The 17,058-nt window shown below is 47.1% G+C and overlaps 1 protein-coding gene across 5 annotated transcripts in view; it reads right to left on the reverse strand.

Annotated features, from left to right (window-relative positions):
* AMOT (angiomotin) overlaps nt 1-15,751 on the reverse strand; it is a 60,771-nt gene extending 45,020 nt beyond the window's left edge. For 2 of the 5 annotated variants that reach the window (XM_056359925.1, XM_056359926.1), the window contains exon 1: nt 15,515-15,751. The gene's annotated coding sequence lies outside the window, so the exon portion shown is untranslated. Of the gene's footprint in view, nt 1-2,999; nt 3,868-15,514 lie in introns of those variants that run through there. The other 3 variants (XM_056359924.1, XM_056359923.1, XM_056359927.1) reach the window with 2 other exon arrangements.
* Nucleotides 15,752-17,058: the final 1,307 nt, after the last annotated feature.

Raw genomic sequence — 17,058 nt, forward strand, 5'->3', positions numbered from 1 at the left:
AGTTCTTATTTATCCAGAAAGATCCCCACCAGCTGGCAATGTTTGCATACAATGTTAAACCCAACTTCAAGATCCCATGCATTATGAGTCATTTTACATTTAAAAACATTAGTTCTCTTAGCTGTTCTTGAAGATGGTGTATCCCATGAGAAGAATTTTTGTGGAATTCAACAATAATACACTACGTTACCATCCTACTTCCTCTAGCACAAAGAAGTTACAAGTTTTCTGTCGGTTGGTGTTTTTTCCTCTCCTAACTGTGCTATGCCTACAGAACATCTTTGGAGAAGGGACAAAAGGATTTGCACCAATCCCTTCTATATGAATCAAACATTTATGCTATGCCCTCTTCAAGCACTTTCATCTAGTAACCTATGGAATGTGATCTCCTGACCTTAACACTCAAGTACGTCCAAATCAGCTGCCCTTTGAGCTGTATTACAGACTACAGAGAATTTTTATACATTTGTATTACACGTGTATGAAAAACTTGTGGCCCAGCTGGGGCATTCTGTGCTACAAAGTATACACCAGTCCAAAGTCACTCAAGCATGCTTCAGGAAAGAGCAATACTTTGATTCTCCCATGTTTATGGCACAATCTGATGTCACGTGTCACCATAAATATGCAGAATGATGAACCACGCTATCAGTAGATTAACCAGCCATCACGATTTAAATGTGTCATGCCAAACACCACTACAATTAGGAGGTGCCAGCACCGCTGCAATCCCATGTCCCACTACGTGGCCCATTCTGCCTGCTCCGCACTGCCCAGCTTCCTTTCTGCCTCCAGTCTTCTTCCCAGGACAGGCAGCACTGCCTGCAAAACCATCTCCAGAATCAGAAACACAACCAGCTTGGGGTACAACCAGGTGCCTCCTTCCCTCCTCCTGGAAATCCTACCCTTTCCTCAAGAAAGGGTTAGAGCAGAAACAAATCATTCTGTGTTGTGTTCGTAGCTCCCAGGAATGTTTTAAGGACAGGGGCTATGCTGCAAATAAGCATCCTGGAGAAATTTGGAGAGGGAGACCAAGTGTCCCTGATGAACCCACAACCTCAACCATGGGACAAGTTTTTCCAGGGTCAGCTCATGACCCTACTCTTAGAAGGAGCAGTCACTGAGGTAACCCTGGTGAAAGCCTGACCCAAAGATTCAACAGGGTCATAGTCTTGATGGTAGGGTTCATGTTTTTGTATCAGCCCTGAAAACCCGATGTAATGCTGCCCATCACTCACACAGGAGCAGCACAAGGGTGTCGGGTAAGCCTGAGAAGATGGTCCTTGTTTTCCCCACCCTGATCTGGTGGTAGAAAGGCTCACTCCCCAGAAAAAGTCTAGGGTAGCAGAAAAAAGCAAGAGAGCAGCCAAAACTTATGTCATGTCCTCTCTCCCCAGATGGATCCTGGTCAGCCACCTGCCCCAGTCCCCCCCACAAGGTGCCTGCTGGCTGCTGCACCTCAGCAGCTTGAGGAGCCCACAGGTCTCTGACAGCCCATCAGCTCAGAGCATGCTGACTGCTGCCCCCCTTCCAAGGCAGGAACAGGACACCTTTTCCACCTTCTTTTTGCACAAAAATCCCTCCAAGGAAGAGGAAAGGTGAGGAAGAGAAGAGGAGAAGAAAAAAGAAAAAGAAGAAGAAAAAAGAAAAAGAAGAAGAAAAAAGAAAAAGAAGAAGAAAAAAGAAAAGGAAGAAGAAAAAAGAAAAGGAAGAAGAAAAAAGAAAAAGAAGAAGAAAAAAGAAAAAGAAGAAGAAAAAAGAAAAAGAAGAAGAAAAAAGAAAAAGAAGAAGAAAAAAGAAAAAGAAGAAGAAAAAAGAAAAAGAAGAAGAAAAAAGAAAAAAAAAAAAAGAAGAAAAAGAGAAGTCAAAAAGAAGAGAAAAAGAAAAAGGAAGAAAAAAGAAAGAGGAACAGGGACCACAACAGACCAGTATGTAGCATTTCCTGTATCATCTACAGGAAAAACCCACGCAGGGGGGAAGAGCGTGATGTCAAGGCTGGTTTCACCACATGAACTGCCAGATCCTCCTCCCGGGGGATGCTGTGTGTTTCCACAAGGAACAACATAATCCTCCCTGCAAAGAGGAGTCCTACTACCAGCCCCGCAAAATTTCACAGGTCCTTCCCTTGCACAATGAGTGGTAGCGATCAATCTGGCTGTGGGGAAGTGAGTATGTGGATACAGAGCTGGGGGAGAGGGAAAATGAGACATTCCCAGCAGTATTATCGCTTGTAGAACAGCACACATTCAGCACTTGGCCCTTACAGAAAGGAGTATGCTACAAAATATGTTTCCCTGCACAGAGACTGGGCTTCCATCCAGTTATTATGTGCACATGTCCCTGCTGCGTTTTCAGGCTTACTTAAAAAAAATAAATCTCAAAACAAAGAAAACATATCCTCATACTCGCTCTGTACAGCACCAAGCATGTTCCTGGCCATGTTCAATAATCTGTTAAGGTGTGTTAATTATGGGTTCAACACTTCTACACCTTGTGACACAGTAGTAAAGCACTTCATGTAAAACAAATTCCAGTGTGAAACAAGAAATCTCAACCAATTGTGGCAGCCTTGTTTGCACGCGTGCATACATAAATGCACATACATGCTTCTCTGTGAAGCATGACGAGCAAAGACAATCTTAACACATGGATTACAAGCACAATGACTGCGATTATTTTCTCAAAAGAAAAGAGCACCACAAGAAATGCAGCCACTTGCAAACACAGCTTGACACAAACCCACTTCAGCGACTTCCACAGAATTTTACTTTATCCAGTTAGACACGAGTACATTAATTTTGACTATTTACTGCCAGCAGTGAAACGAGTGGACGAGTATACTTTTTTTTGCAAGAATTTTGCAAGATGAAGAGTAATCTTTACAGGAGAGAGAAGTGATGGGCAGAAGCTGACAGAGAAGAGAACCAGTCTAACTCCCAGGTTTAGGCAGCAAGAATGAATGCCGAGTCCCTTGCGCCATGAGCACGTCCGTCTCTTACCTACTGATCTGCTGAAGACAAAAGGGTTTTCTTCTTTTCAAAAACTGGACACTTGTAGCTCGTTGGGTCAGTCACACAAAGCTTCCCTGCTGCCAAAGGTATTTTTTTCCCCTCGGGTTTTTGTTGTTGTTGTTTGGTTTTTTACCCCAGAGAGTAAAGGGCAGAACAGTGGATTCGGCAGGGGCAAAGGGTGGAATTTGAGACTCAACAGGCGAACTGCAGAGCTCTCTCCAAAAGATGTTGTATTTCAAGGCGCTTTCATTTGCAAATCCTTCTTCATCCTCAGTGTCAATAAAACTGGAGGGGGGGGGGGCGGGGGGGGGAGGGGGGGCGGGGAGTAAACTTTTTGAACTGCAGAAATAAACCGGACTCCACAGAAAGGGGGACGTGCTATGAACTGGACTTGTGGCTCGAGTTTTTCTTTTATTAAAAATAAATAGTTTCAGACAGGCAGTCAAAATAGGTGGGTAACAATCCAACGCAAGTCAGCCAGGACCTGCCGGCAGCCCTTGGAAGGAGGACAAGCGGTGTCTCAGGAGCGGCAGAATGAACAAAAAGCAGGAAAGCCTGCGGCCCGGCGGCAGCGGCCCGGCGCAGGCTCGGCTGTCAGCGGCAGCGCCGCCCGGGGCACCGGCAGCGCCCGCGGCCCCGGCAGGGCAGCGCGGCCCGCAGCATCGCGGCTGGGCTCGGCTGGGCTCGACGCCGCCTTCTCCGCGGTTACCTGTGCGCAGCGGGGCGAGGCGAGCACGGAGCAGCCGCAGGGCCGGACGCACGCTCCCGCGGCAGCGGGCTCACACCGGCGGGGCAGGGCAGGGCCGGGCCGCTCCGCTCCCTCCTCCGCCTCCTTCCGCCTGGCTCTGCGGCGCGGGCGCCCCGCGGGACGGCGCTCGGCCGGGGCGGGCAGGAAGCGCCCCGCGCCCGCCCCCCGCCCCGCGCCGCCGGCCCCGCCCCCGCCCGGCGCCGCCCGCCCCCCGGGGCTGCGCGGCCGCTATTGTGTGCGCGGCGCCCGCCCCGGCCCGGCCCGGCCCCGGCGGGGACCCCCGCCACCCCGCCGCCGGAGCGCAGCCCGGGCCCAAGGGAAGCGGCGGAGCCCCCGCCGGCCCGGCCGCACCTCGCCGCGCTCCGCGAGCACCGAGGGGCTGCGGGTCACCGCGCCTGGGCCCCGCCCGCCCCGCGCAGCTGGGCACGGAGGGGCTGGGAGGCCGCGACGTGACCGGCCACTCGGCCACCTGCAGAACCGCGCGCAGGGGGCACCCCCGGGTCTCCAAACGGCCCCGCGAAGCCAGCGGGGTTACACGGGCTTACACCGGCGCACAGCCAAGGCGCCGCTCCCCCACGGTTTGCTGGCCAGATGCTGAAAATAACTGAAAGCGTGGCGAGAAGTGATCACGACTAACTGCATGTAAGCAGGGTGTTAACGGAGTCCCCTGTATATCATGTCCTGCTTAAAACTAGATGCACATCATGTAGTCTTCCAAGGCTCAACCTATCATGACAGTAAGCACCACCACCCCGCCACAGCTGGAGCTAATGGCTGGCGTGGAAAGACGAGATGGAAAAGAATTCAACGTTTTCCCCAAATGCAACCATGATTTTGCTGTGTTTCATCATTTTGCCATATGATAAAATGACAGCAGCTCCGTGCAGAAGTGGGCTCTGTCAAGGGCTTTAGCGCCTGGAATCATGCTGTAGAATTTCAACTTAAAAAATAGTTTAGCTTTAAGCACGTAACGACCATTAAGTGAATGTAGCGCCCTTGTGCATCTCTCCCCATTCAAAGGCGGTTGGTGAAAGATCCCCAAACGCTGATAAAGGCTTAAGCCAGTTTCCCTGTTTTGGAAGATTTAGCAGCCGTTGGTAATGGCAGTAACGCAGATGCCTCTGCAGCGGTACCAACCTCTGTATCAGAGAGGCAAAGCTCTCTTTCCCAAGTGGAACTTCAACTTCTCCCAGCCTGATGCCTCTAATCAGAGCAAATCCCCAGCCTAAACAAGGCCCCAGATAACAAACTGGTCCTTCAATAGGGATATATTAGTGTACAAACAATGGTACCTTGCCTTTCTCACAATCCACCTCCTCCTCTGGCTTTTGCATACAATGCACTCGAACCCTTCCCCTGTAAGGTCACCCCTGTCCAGGAACTCCGGAGGATGGATCCCCAAGTGACAGCTTCTACTTGGCTCCTGGCTCCTGTTCACTAACTTGTAATTTCAAGAAAGAGCAGAACAATAAAATGAAAGAAGCTGTTCACGATGTGCCCACAGTTGATTTAGTACACTAAGGTCTGACCATGTAAATATTAAGCTCATTAAGTAGTCCCAGTTTGGTAAGGTTTGGCCGTAAGATGACACCAGTTTCAAACAGTACTAAATGTGCAAAAACTGGCCACATGTCAAATCCTTGCACTGTGAAACTTGGCCTACCAGAGTTCATTAGGGCTCTTTGTGTGAGAAGAGATAACATGATTCAGCCATTTACCTTTTAATTGCTCTAAGCAAACAAATTCTTTCCAACATTCCCAACTCTTAATGCTGGAAAGAAAGATCTGGAAAAAAATCAGGAAGTCAGATTTCAGAAATCCCAAACGCAGCATATATAAACATCTATATTTTCCTCTCATAACTGACATTCATTCATTGGAACACTTCAGTGGAACAAATGTAGAAACACATGTAAACAGTTCATTAACATCCCATAACCTTACAGTTTGCAAATGCAAAAAAAAAAAAAAAAAAAAAAAAGACAATGCAGAACAAGCTAATGAAGCACATACTTGCTAGGTGCTGTGGGGTAGAGTTGTAAGGGAAATAGCTACAGTGAGTTGAAGAGTTATAAACTGTGCTTCAATCACACATCCTGTCTCCCTCCCACATGCTAAAAGAAAATAGTGGGCATAAAAAGGGAAGGTAAGAGTCATCAGGAGAGTAAAAATACTGCTTAATGCAGACACTGAAAAGCAGCTAGCCTTGCCCGAGACTCATTAACCTCAACTCATCTGCTGCTGTTTATTCTTCAGAGCACTAGCACTACTCATGTTTAGCCCATGCAATCGCAGATAACAGCATTATTGGAACTGGAAAAGAACGAAGATGCACAAAATCCAAAGTCTCTTCCTTAAATATTCTCCCCCTGTATCCTCCCTTCACCCAGCTCCTCGCCCAGCCCAGTCCTCAGGAGCTCCAGCACACATCTGAACGGCTGCCAGTGGAGGAAGCAAGCAGTTTCCATACACACACCACGCCACAATGTGGGAATTCAGGAAACAACACAAGAAAGGGGTTCCTAATAGCTGTTCCAGCATACTCAGGCCAATTTATGCAATCATACAAAGGTCACAGTAGATGTGTTAAAAAAGCACAAAAGATAAATGCCACAACGACAACCAGTTCAAAGTAGGAAAATAAATCTTGGGCTTACGAAGTGTTTGGATGACCTGGAATTGCTCCACCTACAATTTTTTAAGAGTTTGTCCTTCACATTCTTTAAAATTCCTCCATCTTAAAGTTCCTCCCTCCAGGAATCGCTGTAACTCTGCCGTCCTTTGTCCACAGCAGCTGGAGCTCAGGAAGCTGCTGATATTATCCCTCATGTACAGAGAGAAATCACTGCTAAGTCCTGCGCCCATTCAGTGCAGCTGAGAGGGGTGTAAATTAATTTCCGTGGATCTCTGATCTTGGGCCAGTTTTAACAGAGCTTTTCTTCTTGCACATAAAAATAAACTGTTAACAATGCTCAGAAGTGCCATTTAGCTCTCGGGAGCTGAGAGTACGTCCCCACCACCACCAAAGCGGAGGGTTCTTTGTCTAGTCTGTAAATATGCTATTGGGTGAAATAATGACCCTCCAGTAAACAAACGGTAATGCAAGCAATAGTAAAAAAGACTAAGAAGAGCTCAGGCCAAGTTTACTAGGTAAGCAGGAGCAAGGAATGGGTAATTCTGAACAGGGAAATCACTTGCTACTTCTTGCCATAGCAGCCAAACTGAGTTTGACAGATATAATCATTGAAGAAAAGGAAGTAAGTGAGCAAATACATTAGGGGATACAGATCAAAACAAGATTAGAAGTTTTCAAAACCATGTAAGAATCACACAAAATGTGTGGAAAAGGCACCAGGGTACAGGAGGATTAAGCAGTATGTCCAAAGTCATGCTGGGAGTTCAGTCTAGACTTGGAGAGTCTCTGAGAGTCACCGGCCACAGCACCTGCCTTGCTGCCCGCACGTATGGTGGACTTGGCCATAAGCACTGCAGCTTCTGCTCCCATTTTACCACCGGGTCGGACAGCACTCAGGGCCTTCAGGGTGGTCATGGCCATTTTTAAGTTGTATTTAGAGGATCTGATGTTGCTGCTATACCCAGCCCCCAGCTGTAACAAACTCTGAAAGGCTCCCTCAGGTCCTACAATTGAGTATGGCTACGACTCCTGGAGAAACAAAATCAATCTGACAAACATGACATTGAGGCACAAATTACATGTAAAACCAGCTATCCTTTACCAACAGGTGGTAATGACGGGTATTGACAGACCAACACCACCAGAAATTACTACCATGAAACTTGACATGCATGGAATCACTAGAAAAAAAAAAATAATCTACTTTTCAAAACACAAGAGCACTGTTTATTCCTTTCTCCTTCATTAAGTAATTGCTGTGTCTTTTTACAGAAGTTTGTTATTCTACCAATTCTATGTAATAAAACTTTGATGACCACGTAACTTCTGGAAGTAACCGATACAGAGACTCTTGCATAGCCAAATTCACATCTGCCTATGTTCTGATTTACACTGTAACATGGCTCCTGCTCACCTAAGGCTTTGTATGCTACTGCATGTGAAGATTTTTTAAAAGGACATCAGTTCAGATGGTACCTCTAACGGAATGTAACTCAAGTTCAGCATGGTTCCTTGGGTGAAGAAAGGGCCTGCACAGGAAGAGCGATAAAAGGAACAGCTTACCACAGTGAAATGCAATATAGTGGTCAGCAGTGATGTGTCACCCATGAGTTGATTGACCAGGCATCATCTGTAAATAGATTTATTCTAACTGCTGAACCTTGGCCTCTTTTTATGCAGAATTTCGGAAGACATGTAACCAGAAGAGTGATGAACAACTGCCAACTATGGAAAAACAAAGTAAATGTTTCAGCTTTGCTCTAAACGCATTCACACCCCAGCCCCCTAGGCTTAAATGTAATTGTGGCAAAATAAGGACAGCAGGGTTAGACTGGACAAAGGGGTTTCCTTCCGAGACATGTTCTTCTCCCAAAGAAGGACCTGTAAGCCTTTAGCTGATGTCTATTGTATGTTAATTAACCTTGACGTATGAAAGTTCACAATCTCTCTCCTTTCTCTGCACTCTTGCCTCTCATGCCTCTCTAGAAAGAGAGGTCTCTTCAAAATGTGCTGAAATGAATTAAAAGATTCCCTCAACTTCCAGTGGATTTGGATCAGAGTGAATTGTAAGAGTAACATATGCAGGCCCTGCACTTCAACATTCTTTGTTTGCTCTCGATGACTAAAGAATGTATGAAATCACAAGAGCGAGATGCACAGCAGGTTCTGCAGCAAAAACCAAGACTTGAGAATCCTGATATTTCATTTCAATGACCATAAAGATTGAGAGGGGAAAATCACAGCTGATTTGAAACCAAAAAGCCTAACCTCTTTGAAGTCTCCAGGACTTATAATGGTGCAACTGTATTGATAAATACCATGGGGACAGGAGAAGAGGGAGTGCTTTCTGATTTAAAGCTTTTGCAACTCATTTTTAATATTGATGTCAGAAGCAGACTCAGAACTAAGAAATTAAAGAAGCCCAACCAAAAGTAATCTTGGGCTGGCAGCAACCTTCCGCTGCCTGGGAAGGTTAAAGCTATGATCTTAGTGAAACAACGACCACCATATAGATGGTCAGAGCTCTACTAATTGTAGGAGCACAACCACCCTCCCCCACTACACAGAAGCTGTACTGAAATAGTAAACAGATTGTTTTGAACATGGAATTAAAGAAGAGAAATGAAAGGAGAAATAATATTGTGTACAAAAAATGTCAAATGCATCAGAACAAAATATATGAATTTGTTAAATAATTGCTTCAAAAAGTGGCAATTGTAATTTTTCTAAGCACACAGTTGTGCTCCTAAAAACGATCTTTCTCCTGTAATAAGCTATAAAAATATTAATAATTGGAGACAGAAAGATATCAAGTTACAGACAACTGATTAAGATTTCATTCTCACAGAAATTAAAACCTAAAAATAGAATTATGGAACAAAGTCTGTTTAGATCTTACAACCAATTTCAAAAGCTCCTGCTGGAAGAGCACCAGCACTCTCTGCTGGTGATCTTTGTTCAATAGTTACCTCGAGGAAAAATGAGGATAGAAAATGCATTGTTTTTGATATGAAACGCCGTTTTTGTTTTAAATGAAAGATTAATTAGATCCCTATCAATTTAGCAAACAGCAGCTCTAGGAGCTAGCTATGTTTCTGGAAACAATAGTCATTACTAAGAAGCGTATTTGCTATGGGCAATCATTCACTGGAGTAAATCTCACTGTTGCAAATAAACATCTGATGTTTAACACTTCTCTCTGCAGAAGGTACTTCTGCTGTGCACAAAGACAAGTTGGTGTGAGAAGTTCCCATGATGCCAAATCCCTTGGCTCCACCCTGACTTTCCATCAGTTTTAGAGCCATGCCAAGAAAAACAGCTCTTCTTAAAACAGTCCTAGTATAGCACCAACATCTTCCCCTATGGTAGTCACTGTGGAAATGCTATGTTTTAATCAAAGCAAACCTGCCCCCAGCCCTATCTCTGTTACACCCTCTGCCAGGAAGCTGGAAAAGCTTTCAATCCCTCTCCTCAGCACGCACCCAAGCCTTGTCCACACCCCTCGTGGATTACTTTACCGCATGTGAGCCAGAGACTGCACAGGGACAAACAGATCAGGAGCAAAAAAATAAAAGCAAAGCCAAGTACCTAAGTTACAGCTGTCCCCGTTTCCAAACTATGCACAGACCAGGCCTCAGTAAGAAGGGTTAAAGACTGGCAAATTGAATCCATGTGCAGCTCATGAAAGTGTGGGAAACAAAAGAGACAATGTTAAGGACAGAGTATTCATTAGCAAAGGGCTCAAGTTTCTTGGCTTTTGCCGGCCTGCTTCCCAATGGCCATTTTTCAAGGTACCTTTTTGTTCTTTAGTTTTGAACATAGTTGTGGAAAGACATACTCTTTCTTAGCTAACAAACTAAAGCTCAGTACATGGTGAACTGCTTAAAATAATTTGTCTTTTTCATTTCCTGGAAGCAAAAGGGGAGAAAAATGTCAAGAGATGTTTTTTTTCTGCCAGGCTACAGTGGGCTTTGGATCAGAGCTTTATATGAAATATCTGATCCAAAGACCTGAGGCACCTGCATAAATATTCATTTACATGATGTTTTAAATACATAAAGAAATCAATTTTTTTTTTTTAATAAAAGATCAGACTTCATAATACAGCCCTGTCAATTTGACCAGACCTGCCATCCCTCCCTTGCAGTGCCTGCAAGGCAGCAGGAGCCGGTTAATGAGGAGAGCTTCAAAGCATCCGGGATGCTGAAGAAATTCAGTTTACAGCAGCAACATACCTTGGAGAAAGGGGTCCCAGTCATTCACGGCAGGGGCCTGGGGTCTCCAGTTATGCCACTCGAGGGGTAATCAACCCCCCAGTCAGGTGAAGTGTGCAGCCATGGCCGAATTAAATGATGTGGGAGCATGAGCGGTACCAACGAGGGCCCAGTGCTCCCACAGCCCGGTGGCATGTCTATAGCCCACCATCACACAGGAGACATCCAGAGCAAGACTGCAAATCCCCTGGTGCCCAAGGCCAGTATTTTGAAAGCAGCTCCGTATCTGGTAGGAGATAAATACCACCTTAGGATCTGCTTCATGAGGTCCCTGCATATAAGCAGAGTCTTGAAAATCTGACCTTCGCCTTTTCAGAAAAATCTGAATTTTCGTAATCCTGGGGCTTAGAGGGGAATTGATTTGCTGCTCAATCAAGAAAAAGCAGCAATTAGGGTGAAGTTCTGAAAATAGCTGTTAAAATAGTGGGTCAGAAATTGAAAACCAGGGTCTGTTTCACTGTTTCAGTCAGTAGGTACCTGTATATTAAGTACAGCAAGGTAACAGCATTTTACTTCAACTATTCTACTTCATCAAGTAAAAAATGAGGCAAATAGCTCCTGAATTAGAGAAACAGTTAAGAGCCCTAAAAGGAATGAACACAGTGGTAAAAATACCTGAGTTTTAACATAGTTGTTAACTCAAAGTCAGAAATAATTGTTCTAATATATTCTGCTCCTGACAAATCTCAGCTTCAGAAGAGCTTCACATCTGCAGAGTCCCAAGGAACTTTTTAAGCATTCAGGGATCGCTGACACTTGGCTGAGTGGGGCTGAGTGACAGCCAAATGCCAAGCACAGCACTCTACAATGCTGTGGGGAACAGAGATTCCTGCCTAAGAGATCGGACCAAGTTTCCCATTGTAGAAAGGACAAAAGGCTTCAAACATCATGTTTTCTACTTTTCAAGGAAGTTAGTATTTTGGACATGACAGGACCCAGCAAGAGATCACTGATCTCCAAGGCATGAGAAGATGCTAAAAGCTTTGAGAACTTGAGTAGCTATAGGAAATTAACATGATTGCTTCCTTTTAATATTATTAACTATACATGCCAGACTGCTCTTAAATATTCTCTTCCCGCATTCATACCCACACCTTTACCTTCGTACCATAAGAATTCCGTATTCAGCTCTGTCCCTTGATCATTAATGCAGACTCCTAAACTTCAGACTTCAAAGAAATGCACGCGTAAGAGTCACAGGCACAGGACTGGAACAGCGTCAAAGCCTCCCTGTGCAGAAACTTCGATCTTCTGTTTGACTTCACTGTACAAATACCTCGTTCTATCAAGACTAGGAAATTCAATGATTTATGTAGGGCTTCCCACAGATTAAGTTAATAAGGGAACCCAATAGTGCCTCATCTCCTTCCGCCTTCCAAACACCGGTAAATGAAAGGAAATAGAAATGTCTCCTGGGGTAAGGGAAAGACGTGAGCGCTCTACAAATGTGCAAGGGAAGAAACCAAAGGCTTCAATTGTGTGGATATGCATTTCTCCAGGAACCCTCTTCCCTTCTCCTCCCTCCCATAAGTGGCATATAATAATGTTCTTAGGGAAACTTGGTTCAGCTGCAAAGCCTCACCCAGACCACACTGATCACCACCTAGGACAGTGGCATTCTAGTTTTCTTCCTGCTTTTTCTTTTGAATTTTCCTTCCTTTGACCCTTCCCCCCCTTCTTCTGTTCTCACCCTCCCTCTCTCTGCTGCTCAAAATGTCTGCACTCCCTGCTTCCTGATTTTTTTAGGTTCCCTTCTGTCATTTGTAGTACATTTCCAGTACCACCAGCATTACTCGGAGCTCCAGTCATGCCTTACTAGTCAAGCCTTCCAGCCTATGAGGCTGAATTACAGTTTAACACAATACAAATGAAGAAATTACAGCACAGATAGATCAAGATACAGGTCTCTCCAAGACCCTAGGGGACTTAGGGACTCATTTCAATGTAACTTGCAATCAACATCCCTTTGAGTTAGATTTGAAAATTACACCAGCATTCCCTAGCCAAGATTAAGCCTCATCATGAGACAGTCAGAAATGCAGCCTAGCCTTTTTCAGTTCTATTTGTAGCTGCTTGTGTATCGCCAGCTTTCGAGGAAATTACACACCACCAGACTAACACAGGTGCAGTTTCTTTAGTGGTGAGAAAGCTGCTATAGGTCATCAGATTCAGGCATTTTCAACGACAAGATGGTCTACGCTTGCTCTGAGCTAAGTTAGACATTACAATGGTAAAGCGTGAGAAGCTGTTGTAGATATATATGCTTCAAAGTGCCTTCCATCAGACTTACAATCCCTCATAAAACACTGGGCTAAAGTGACTATCAATGGTAGATGGTGTTACAGAGCACTGATTTACTTACTGAGAAGGTGAACCATAAAGCCAAACTCAGAAATTTCTCTAATAAGAACGCTGCAGTTAGGTCATGGCAAAACACTGCATAACCACAAACTGGAGCAAAAGCATTCCCACAGAATAAGTAGTATGTGACAGCAGGTATTTGGAATGAGAACAAGGATTTCATCCATGTAGCCCTACTGCTGAATTACGTAGATAAACAGCTATCCTGAGATAGTCAGCTTCCAGTGGGGACATGCAGGTGTCAGGATACACAGACCCAGTTTAGCACTAGCAATCTAGAGCCTAAACTCCCAAGAGATGAAAGTTCATATGCAACTCTGATGACATTTGACAAGGTGTTCACAGCAAATTTTGGGGTCAGAATTCTATTTAGGTCATGTATGAACTGGATCCAGGCCACAACCTTCTTTGTATCCTCTGGACTCCAGTTTGAGCAATGTTTCTAATTTCCAGTGACTATTTCTGCTAAAAAACTAAGTCAGTTCTACGCCTAACATTGCTCAGTTCAGGCTGCCCATTTTGGTAAGCCTCCAAACACAAGACCTTTACCCAAATGACAAGATAGGTGACTTTACTAGGAAAACACTCTCCAGACTGCTTTTGGTTACTGAAACTCCCTGACCCTCTCCCTCCCTCGGGTCCTGCACAGGCATGTGGAAGCACCTGCTGTTGGGGCAGACGGGTCAGGAGAGTGAAGATTTGTGGGTTAATGGGATACTGTTCTGATCAGGGAGATTAGGTTACAAGGCCGTGCCTTTGAAGGCTGGCTTCTTCAGTATGGCACTTTGGTTTACGACCAGGGATTTCTTTTAATTAGGTTGTACTCTTAATTATTTATGACCTATATTATTTGCAGAAGCTGTCCAAAACCTAAGCCTTAATAATGATAATTGGAGTAATCATATTTTTACCTCTTTTGTAAAGCACCTGAGAGAAATGCTAGGACAGGATTAGATGCTTAATGAAAAATTATCATTAAAAAGTGGAAGAAAAAAGCAAACTAAAATGGAACTTGCTATTTTATACTGCATTAGGGCTGAATTGAGTGTCATTTATCAGAGGTGACACTGAAAATTTTAACCTGAAAATTGAACAGGGATCTTCTTTATGCACCTCATGATGCACGATTCCAGACGAGGATGCCAAGGGCCAGAGCCCGGGCCTGAATATCGTGCGAAGTCAGAGCAGCCCCAGCAGCGCACACTATGGCAGTGCTGGGCTATCCTACCACATGTTGGCAACGCAGTCAGTTCTTGGCTATTCACACCACCAAACACACGCAACGGGTGTTTAAGATCGGCCAAGTTCCTGTATCCATCACAGCGCCTCCACAGTGAAGATCTGGCCTTCCAGCCCTCACCTTCCTCAAAAAGTATCCTTGAACTAAAACAGACGCAATTTGTGCTTCTGCTTCCACCACGTGGAAACTGTCCCGGTGAATACTTATGGGCCTACCTGAATCAGTCTCTAATGAGAGGCACAATCTTTCAGCCTGGGGGCAGACCATGAAGTAGCAGCAGGGATGGCAAACGCAGAGACTCAAAGAGATGAGGGATCCCCACTCCCTACCAGGCAAGGACGCAAACACAAAGCTTTTAACTCTTTGGGGATTAGCACCCTCAGATGGGCATTTTGTTCTGTCTGAGACAAAAGCAGGAGGATTTGGAGTCACTTCTGCTTAATTTAGAGTTTGGGCGGATGACGATCAGCTCCTGTGGGTGTGTGGGGCTGGCAGGGACAGGGACTCCGAGGGAGCGGAGGGCAAGGCAGGCACCATCTCCTGCAGCAGGGGCTGGGGCAGAGGCCCAGGGCCTCCTCCGCAGGCCCGTAGGTAGCAAAGCATCCCCTTGCCTCACCTGGACTTGAGGAGGGCCCTACCAGGGACGGGACAGCCCTGCTGTCCCTAACACCGACCCCCCTGTCCCCACCACCACACACCCCCCGCAGTCCCCGCCTGCCCATGAGGAGGCTCTGCTGACACCGCCGGGGGTGCCTGCGGCGACCCCCGAGCCCGGACGCGGTGCCGGGGGCTGCGGCCCCGCAGACGCACCCCGCCCTAAGGGAGAGGGGGTGCTCTCCGTGAGGGCAGCGGAGAGACACGGGAGCCCCTCGCCCGAGCTCTGAGGGGGGATCCCCGCCTCGGGCCGTGCGGCTCCGTCCCGGAGGTACGAGGAGGGGACAGCGCGGGCGGCGGGCCGGCATTCCCCTCAGGCTGGCGGCGGGGGGCGCGGGCAGCAGCGGGGCGCCCAGGGGAGGGCCGGGGCCACCTCGGCCGTTAGGCGGGAGCCGGCGCTGTGCGCCCCCGCCTCAGCGGCCCCTCCGGCGGGGCAACCCCGGCGCCGCTCCCCGCTGCACCTGCCTGCGAGCCCGGCACCCCGGCCGGGCAGGGGCGGCCGCGGCCCCCTCCCTTGCCACGGGGGCTACTGCGAGCCGCGCTCCCCTCAGGCCAGAGCCCCCCCGCCCCGCTCCGCACCCCGCTCCTCACCCCGCGGGCGCCTGCCCCAGCGGCCGCCCGCTCATCCATCTTGCTGCGCTTCCCTCCGAGGTGACAAAGCCGGCATGGCAATCAGAGACACCGAGGAGCTCTGGGAAGTGCCTACCCCAGATTCAGTTATTAACTTTCACCAGGCGGCTGCAACTACGGCACCCGGCATCCCCCGCTGGGCCAGCGCCTGCAAAGGCGGCCGGGAAGTGTAGTCCCGCTGCCCCGCCGGCCTCACCGCCCCGGTGCTGGGCGGGCGCCGCGGCAGGGAGCGGCCGCCGCGCCGCCTCAGGTGCCCGCCTCCCGGCTGAGGGGGAGAGGTGCCCCGGGCGGGCGCTCGGCGGGGGAGGCGCGCTTCGGCAGGCGTGGGGCACCTGGGGCACGCTGGGCCTGGGGGCTGAAAGCACGAAAGTCCTCGTGAAACGCCACCTGGGTTGTGAGGTACAGCTAGGAGGCAGGCGTCAAGGGGAACGCACAGGGGGAGAGAAAAAAGAAAAATAAAGAGGGGATGACGTTCGTCCTTCCCTCCAAGAGAGGGGGTGCCTTCCCCAGAGCTTAGTGGCATCGCTCACAAAATGGCCGCTTCCCTGAGGAGGCCCGCTCCTTAGAAAGGCAGGGCCGCAGCAAGAAGTTTTGGTGTTTTAGTGGTGATTAAGGTGTTTGCCACAGCTAGCCTGCTGGCTGGGCAGATCTGCAAGTGTCACAGATGTGCTGGGCCCACTCCGCTACCTCAGGCCTGATGTCCCTGCACACGGCTGCAGGCTCGCCACTGCTAAGGGGCAAATGCTGCTTTTACAACTTTTTCAGGTACCGTTGATTGTACATTTTACGACACAGAAACACTTTGTCTGCTTCTTGCAATCAACAGAAGATTGGAAATTATGCAGGGAGACAGCCATATAAGAGCTCACTTATCTTGGCCCAGGAGGAGCTTACTGTGTTTACAACAAATTTGAAGTCTTTCATGTTGAAATTTTTTATAATCTCAGCCATGAGGATTTAAGTTGTTCACTTTTTATTTCACCTGGCTCTTATTATCAGCCCACTTACATGCTAAATCTATTACCTTCATTGCATCATGATCTTTCTGCAACAGCTTTGTCTTCTAATGTCTCCTCCACAAGGTTTCTAACTAGCAACGTTCCTTGCCCCAAAACCACTCTCAACAAAAGCAATAAAAAAAGCAGAACTGTTAAAGATTCATGTTAGAAAAGTTGTCAGAACACAGGCCAAAAGAGTCTAGGAAGACCAGTGTGACTCCAGAGGATGTAAAATTTAGTGAAAGAAGGAACCTCTAGATGCCTTAAGAATATTTTATCACTGCAGTAGCCAGGTGCTAAAAAATATTAATAGGCAAAGCTTAAAAAAAATAATCTGGAAACCGTGTCACTCAAGTAATCAGCTGCTAGTCATCAAGTGTATAGCTCCTGGGGTCTCATGTTGAGATGTTTCATCCGTTTTTCTTTACAACGCATAAAGGTGGCCTTGCTCTACAAGGTTTGCTATGTTGAGCACACAGATCTGAACACTGCATCAATTAAAACAAG

This window comes from Falco biarmicus, chromosome 14, assembly GCF_023638135.1.
Source record: "Falco biarmicus isolate bFalBia1 chromosome 14, bFalBia1.pri, whole genome shotgun sequence".
NCBI classification, from domain to species: domain Eukaryota; kingdom Metazoa; phylum Chordata; class Aves; order Falconiformes; family Falconidae; genus Falco; species Falco biarmicus.